Source organism: Siniperca chuatsi, linkage group LG4 (assembly GCF_020085105.1).
Source record: "Siniperca chuatsi isolate FFG_IHB_CAS linkage group LG4, ASM2008510v1, whole genome shotgun sequence".
NCBI classification, from domain to species: Eukaryota; Metazoa; Chordata; class Actinopteri; order Centrarchiformes; family Sinipercidae; genus Siniperca; species Siniperca chuatsi.
Genome location: NC_058045.1, coordinates 4,557,756 through 4,565,176, shown reverse-complemented (window position 1 = coordinate 4,565,176; position 7,421 = coordinate 4,557,756).

The window sequence follows — 7,421 nt, the reverse complement described above, 5'->3', positions numbered from 1 at the left end:
CTTCTTGGTGGAGCGGACAATCCTGGCAACCATGACGAAAAGTTAACAGCATTTGGATGATGGCAGGTTTTCACTGTGTGCACAATACATCAATAGCTGAATAAGGGATAGCAGATTATCCAAAACTGTGGTGTATTTTGGAATGGGTTATAAGGTTTGAAGACTGGCAGATTAGAAGAATAAGAAGCACGTATTGCAGCAGCTATTAATAACACAAAGCACTCATAATTTTTTTTACAACTCATCTGTGTGTGATCGTGTGTGTGAATGATTAGGGTTAGGGGATTAGTTAATTTCCTTGAACTGATGAGCAGTTGGCCACCTGCCATCAGCGTGTGAATGTGTGTGAATGTGATATGTAGTGTGCGAAGCGCTTTGCGTGGTCAGAAGACTAGAAAGGCGCTATACAAGTACAGTCCATTTACCATATCTGTCTCACAGCTGTGTGGGTGATTTCTACCGGCTGCATCCAGTGGCTGTTTTTGTACGGTGGTGGATGCGCAGCCCAGCTGAGATGTCTGCTTTACAGGCTGATTTGTCTTGATGATGAGAAAGCGTTACCCTGCAGGCTCCTTTCCTCTATAAAAGGATTAGTGAAGTCTGGCACTCTTACATAACCGCTGCAAGCTCCTGTGCTGAACAGTCGAGTTTACATGCTGAGTTCCAGCAACTTCAACAGACAAGAATAAAATCCCTCCACCAACTTTTTTTTAGCCTTTTAATGGCCATTTTACAGCAGAGATGTTGAACACAAGAAGGTCATTCATCCTGCTGTGCTCTGGATGGATAGATCCATGTGTCCAATCTTGTGTTCTTATACCTTTACTAAGCTACAGACCACATGCTGCAGTGTTGGGAAAATAGAGAACACTATGAAACAGCTCACACGTTTTCCAGAGGTTGTAACCGTGGTAGTGGCGTGGCTCTGGAGATGGTAATGTCGGTGTCGATCAGTCGATCCACCACTTTGGTCCTGACTGAAATATCTCAACAACTGTTGGATGGTTTGCCATGAAATTTGGTACAGATATTCATGGTTCCCAGAGGATGAAACGAGTGAAATGTTTGAAGTATTGGACATATTTTCAATGTGTCCAATACTTTGGTTTATGACCAAATACCTGCAAAACTGATTACATTCCCATCAGCCTCAGCCGTACTTTATGTTTAGTTCTAAATATGTCTGCTAACATGCTAAACATTATGCTTGCTGAACAACTGCATGTTAGCATTGTCTTGCAAACATGTTAGCATGCTGAAATTAGCATTTAGCTCAAAGCACCGCTGTGCCTGAGTACAGCCTCACAGAGCCGCTAGTATGGCTGTAGACTTTTGCATTATTAGCACAACAGCAATGCCTGCTTGTCATCTGAGTACATTAGAAATGCTCCACTAAATACCACACAATCTACTGGCATTTCTGTCATCACAGTGAGTGGACTAATGAACACTAGCAGCAATATGGAAGTCTGCACGCACATTCAAAGTTGAGAATTTAAACTTTATTGTTGGTGATGTATGACTCATGTGGTGGTGATGTGTAATTTTTAAATTACTGTCAACTTTGTTTTCTTCTCACATGATGCAATCATTATCTCATAAACATCACTAACATGTGTTTTGAATCACATTAATACACTAACTGGTGACTCATGTTTAGATTTATTGACATAGCTGTTTTACTATGGCTCTGCCCAAAACTGAATAGTTTATCGCAATATTTCCCACACAGCAAATTACTGACATTTTGATCAAAATCACATGTGTTTTGTATAGCAATCATTAACAAACAACAGCATCACTGCAAAGACTTTCAACCTCTGTTGAACTGCACACCTGTTGATTCACTGTGGACCACTGTATCAGGTTTAGTGTTTTCCAGTTTCTCAAAACAGCAGATAATCAAAACAACGAAAGACCAGCGGGAAAATCACTTCCGCCATGTTCGTCATTTTCAGAACGCCAAGGAGAAAACATTTGACTTGCAACATCTTTTTCCTGCCAGTAAGCAGTGGGGTTTATGGGAAGTGTGGTGTTAACATTAGCAGTGCCACTGACATAAGTTCTACCTTAGTTCTACCAGTTGTGTAGACCATGATCTCATTTGTCCCCACTGCTTGTACCAAATTGTATAAATGACAAATATACATTTAAATTTACATTGCTAAATATTAAAAGATACATTATCATCCTATATACATGATCACTCTACAGACACAGGAGTAAACATTTAATGACTTACCTCTACTGGTATCTAACAGTTTTGCTTTTCTGCCTCTACCTAACACAGTTGTGGTGAATCTAATTTTTGGTGCCCAAAGGCACTATTTCTCTGGTCGTATTAAGTAAAATATATTAAGTTTAAGAAGGACACAGGTTTCTGAAAAGACGCTGCTTTGACTTGACTTTTTCAAATCTAATTTTTCAATGCTTTTAGCACCACAAATTAAGTTTTGTTCTCCTCCATTGTATTGTTGTGGCTGCAGAAATATTAGAGACAAAACCTGAGCACATAAAACCAAAACTGTCTGCATGGTTAGATATCACTAGAGACAAGATAAAAAAAAAAAAACTTATGGTTGAAATGAACCTTAGAAAATGCAGGCTTGTAACATGAAGGTTGGCAGTTTGAATCCCAGGATGGAAAGGGGATTTCTGGGTGGGAAAATTTGAATACAGAACCAGAAGACAAACAATAAGCAAACACTGACACTGTGACAAGAATGATGTGAACTTGATTGTGTCTTGACTTAAAAAAGGTTACTTGTTGGTTGCAACTCTGAAACATAGCATATTGCAGTGTCCTTGAGTGCATCCCCATGGAAGAATTGTCAAAACCGTCACTGTCTGCATGCAAAATAACTACAAAATGACAAAAAGTAAAGGCAATGAAATGCGAAAAGTCGCCATTCCCTGCTGATATAAATAAAAAGTGAAAACAGACTAAAAACCAAAGGAAATGTGGACCTTGCATTTAGAATATTAACCACGGATATGGGAAAGATGATCCGCAGTAAAGAAAAATAACAGTTAATGGGCTAAAACACGCAAAACCACTATTATAATCTTGTGTAATACAAAAAGTTGCTCTGGGTATGAATATTAGTCAGGTGCCTGATATGTAAACGTTTTCTTTCATCGTCATGTGTATTCCTGTCTTCTTCTTCTCCTCTTCTCTGAGCAGACTTACGTGCAGAGTTGTAACTGCCAGAGCGCTCTGAATATGTGTGTCCCCTCCTGAGAAAGCCATTTATTGAGACTTAAGCGTGACTAAATATACCACAAGATGAAAGTCGTTGGGGACGTCAGAGGCACAAAGCATGCTGGGTAATTTAATGTGACAGTACACACACACACACACACACAGACACACACAACACACTTGGCTGATCTTGACCTTTTCCATCCTCCCTTTGTGTTCAAATCCAATACATGTAAGTTAATGTACTGCATGTTACACCTACACCAGAGTGGAGGGTTAGTCAGCACCAACTGCCATGGTTAAATACAAGACACTTGTCCGTACTGTGTAACATCAGCAGAACTTTACCATTTTGGTACCAGGCATCCTTTTTAAAGGGCTTATAAGTTGTAACTAATGGCTTTGTTAATGTTTAATAAATCATTTACAAATGGTTTGTAGATCAGTTATAAGCCATTGATAAAAACAAATTTTGGGTTGCCAGCTTGTGAAAAATCTCATTGGCAGTTGTCCTTTCAATTTCATAATGGTGCATGAGCCAGACATGAGCCAAACACTTTATGTTTAGTGCTAGCAACTAGCAATTGTTGCTAACGATGGTGAACATGCTATAAACATTATAAACATTATAAGCGTGTAATCATGCTGAAGTTAGCATTTAGCTCAAAGCGCTGCTGTACCTCAGTCACAGCCTCACACAACCGCTAGCATGTCTGTGGACTCTTCTTACAACCTGGCACTCCAAAGGTTGTTCACATTAATAGCTTATAACTGATCTATAAAGCATTAGTAAATGATTAATTGGCCATTAATAAAACTATTAGTTACAAGTGACAAGCCTGTTGTAAATGGTGCCTCATTAGAAAGTGCTGCCAATATTTGTGCTATGATGATTGGAATCGCTGAACAAGCCAACTGTAGACTGTTTATCTAAAACTACGTAATATCGAGGTACAGCTCAAAGAGAGTGCAGCAGTAAAGGTGGGTCAAAGTTTAATCAAGGAGTCTTCCTGTCCACTGTGATGATGCTGGTGATGGTTTACAGCAAAAGTTTGGGTAGTAATTTTACTTTTTGTCTTCATTTTCTCTTCTAAATTAGTTTGGCTAACCTGGATGTTTGTTGAAAACATGTCCGATCATCTGAATGCTCGTGTTTCTTGCCCCATAGGACCTTTTTTTAATATTGTTGCCACGTTCTCACACCTCAGTAATGGTGAAGTTGGTGCATTCAATCTTATTATTGCCAATAGGCATGGTGGCCAAAACAAAGAAAATTAAGACCCAGGTTGCTTGAAACTGGACTTCCCCTTAAAGTATGCACTAATTAGTCTAAGGTCTTATTGTGCAATGGGCCTTTTTCAGCAGCGTCCCAAACTCCAAATCCCACTCAAGCCCTGGGAGGAACTAAACTGGGACACCAAGTAGAGAAGAGGAGGGAAACTTTTGGGGGGGTTTTTCTTCAGGAAGCAGGGTTGTACTCCACTGTACTCACAGAGGCTTCACTGTTTGGTGCCCAGAAGAGAGCAGTAAAACAGGCTGAGGGGCCCCTTCCTTACAAAATGTAGCAAAAACACAACAATCCCTTTATTCAGCTGTTTGGACCTGCCATCTGAACAGTAGCTTGTCATTAAATTAACATCACAGCAGGCGGGCGCCCTGGCCCTTGCTTCCCGGAGCATTGTGGTGCACTGAAGAGGAAACTCATTCTTTCAGGGGATACCAGGTCAAAAAGCAGGGGTGGTATAGACTCGACCCAGCAGCCTTGGCGTTGAGGAATGGGAACAGTCGCCGTGCCACTGTGTTAGTTCTCGCGAGGCCGAGTGCTGAAAAGACAACCTTTTAATCCCTGACAGCCGTGAAGGACAGAGACAGATTTGCTTTTTGTTTTTGATGTTGTGCCACTTTCGCGCCATATCCACCCCAAGAACAGGACTGCAGTCCAAGCCAAGGCCTCTGACCACTGGTGAGTCATTTCACTGCAGTGAGGCTGTGTTGGCCCGGATCATGGACTCATGTGTTGTGCACCTGTTCCGGGGAAGGGTCTCGAATAAGTTCCCCAATGGTTTTCTAATAGAAAGATTTGTATGGTAGGAGTGCACTGCCTGGCTCATCCACCAAAACAGTAAATTAGCTCCTGAGCAGCACTGAAACACAAAAAACCTTTCTAGCAAAAAAACAAAACAGCCCCAGCTCACCAGAGGAAGAAAGACAGCGTAGTCCTCCTACAACATAACACATAAATAGGGACGTTTAAATGCCGGTAGTTGATGACAATATTTACATTTTTTGTTTTGTAAAAATGACACATGAGTGAGCCACAGGCCTTTAATGACAGTTACTTGTGCTGTAAATCAACATTACTACATGAACTGGTTTGGATCAAATACCCAATGAAACATCCAAACATCCTTTCATGAAAGAATGAATCGTTTGGAGACATTGAGTGTAAAGTCTCCATCATCCATCCATTTCTTCTGACTGTCTTGCCATCTGCCTGTCTACCCATCCATCCTTCCATTCCCATCAATATGATCAGTATGATCAGAGCACCAGGGTACTACAGTCCACAACCTTTCCCCCAGCAAATACGTACAGCTCTCCCTCTTCCCTCACACTTCGTCGTGAGCCCTAGGTCTTTACATTGGTCATACCCAGATCACCTTCAGGTGGGGGACATAGGTGGGGGAATCTTTAGCCAGGTGCCTGAATCAGTTCAACTGGCCTCAACCATGTGAACGAGCAGCGGGTTGACACAAAGGTCCTCATGGTTTGCTGAAATCCTGTTATACGTGGTGAAGACACTCCCTGTGCTGCAGAACCTGAGCAGTTTGGTTCCTTCATTCACAAATCTGCTTTATGCTACAATTGCATGAATATCTTGTGTGGATTCCAATGCCGACCTTGAATGACAAAACATGATTGGTGCTACATCAGTTCCTAAGATTAGATTTCAACAAAATGTCACATGTTGTCCCCCTCTCACTTTCCACCGTGTTTCATATCATTCTCAGCCAGCTGTTAAAATAAAATGGCATAAAAGAGAGAAGAAAACACTCGCATCTTCACTATAGTATCTGAGTTTTCCACTGTACTGTATAAAACTAGTAAAGGAAAATAATTACTCATAACTTATGCAAATGGAGAGGCTTTAAAATGTTTTTCACATATTTTATGTCCCATCTAACCTTTCATTTAGACCTCTGGGCCTCTATATCATCCCACATTCGTAATAGTTGTCCAGGTACAATAACACCAGCACCACATGTGTCATATGTTTTAACATTGTCTCAGCTACTCTTTTAAATTGTTTATTGAAAAAAAAACCTGCTTCCATTATCACTTCTCTGCCTTCCTATTCACTGGACTTTGTATTTGACATTCTCGCCTCTATCTGACCACCTCGTTGGTAAAACAAGGGGCAGCATAAACCACTGGGCAATCAGGTTAGAAAGGCTAGTGAAGCAAAAGAGGTCAGGTAGATGAACTGACCACAACGCTACTGTGTCTGTTCATTCCATTAACTTCGCCTCCACATGACGGGCCCTGAGGGGAAAGTCACATGAGGACAACTTTCCTCATTGCTCATCTTCTTCTGTTTGAATTCCAAAATATACCATGCAAAAAATAACAAATGTCTCCACGTGCTCCTCTGACTTTAAAACCCATTGCGAAGAATGAAAGCTCTTATGTTGTCTGTTTCCATGAATAGACAACTCATGTAAATGTGCAACTGTGGCATTAGTCACGCTGGAGTGACAGGGCCTTGCTTGGAAGCTTTTGACTGTATTAGCTCCAGTCTGTCTGGTCTTATCTTGCCGCCCCACTCTGTCTTTAATCATGTTGCCTCAGAACTGCATCAGACACAAAGACGTGTCTCTCGGGAGTGTCTGGGAAGAAGCAGAGCGAGTGACGGATGGCAGCAGGGAGTGGGAGGCTGGAGCATGACGGGATGTGAGGTTTTCAGCCCAGGGCTCTTTTAAAGGGGCAGTTTAGGGTTTTTAAGAAGTGTGACTGAGTTCATCAGAAGCTGGGAGTCCTTGCAGGTTACTCCAAACATTCCTGCACCAGTTGTTTTGTCCTAGGGCTTGTTACAGTATTTCAAAGCCGCTGGGAGTCAGAGTGGCTAAATGCAGTTTTCTTAAATACTAGAATATAATTCAAGAATGTTTGTATATAGGACATGGATTTCAAAATTATGGTTTTTAACTTATATGCCTAT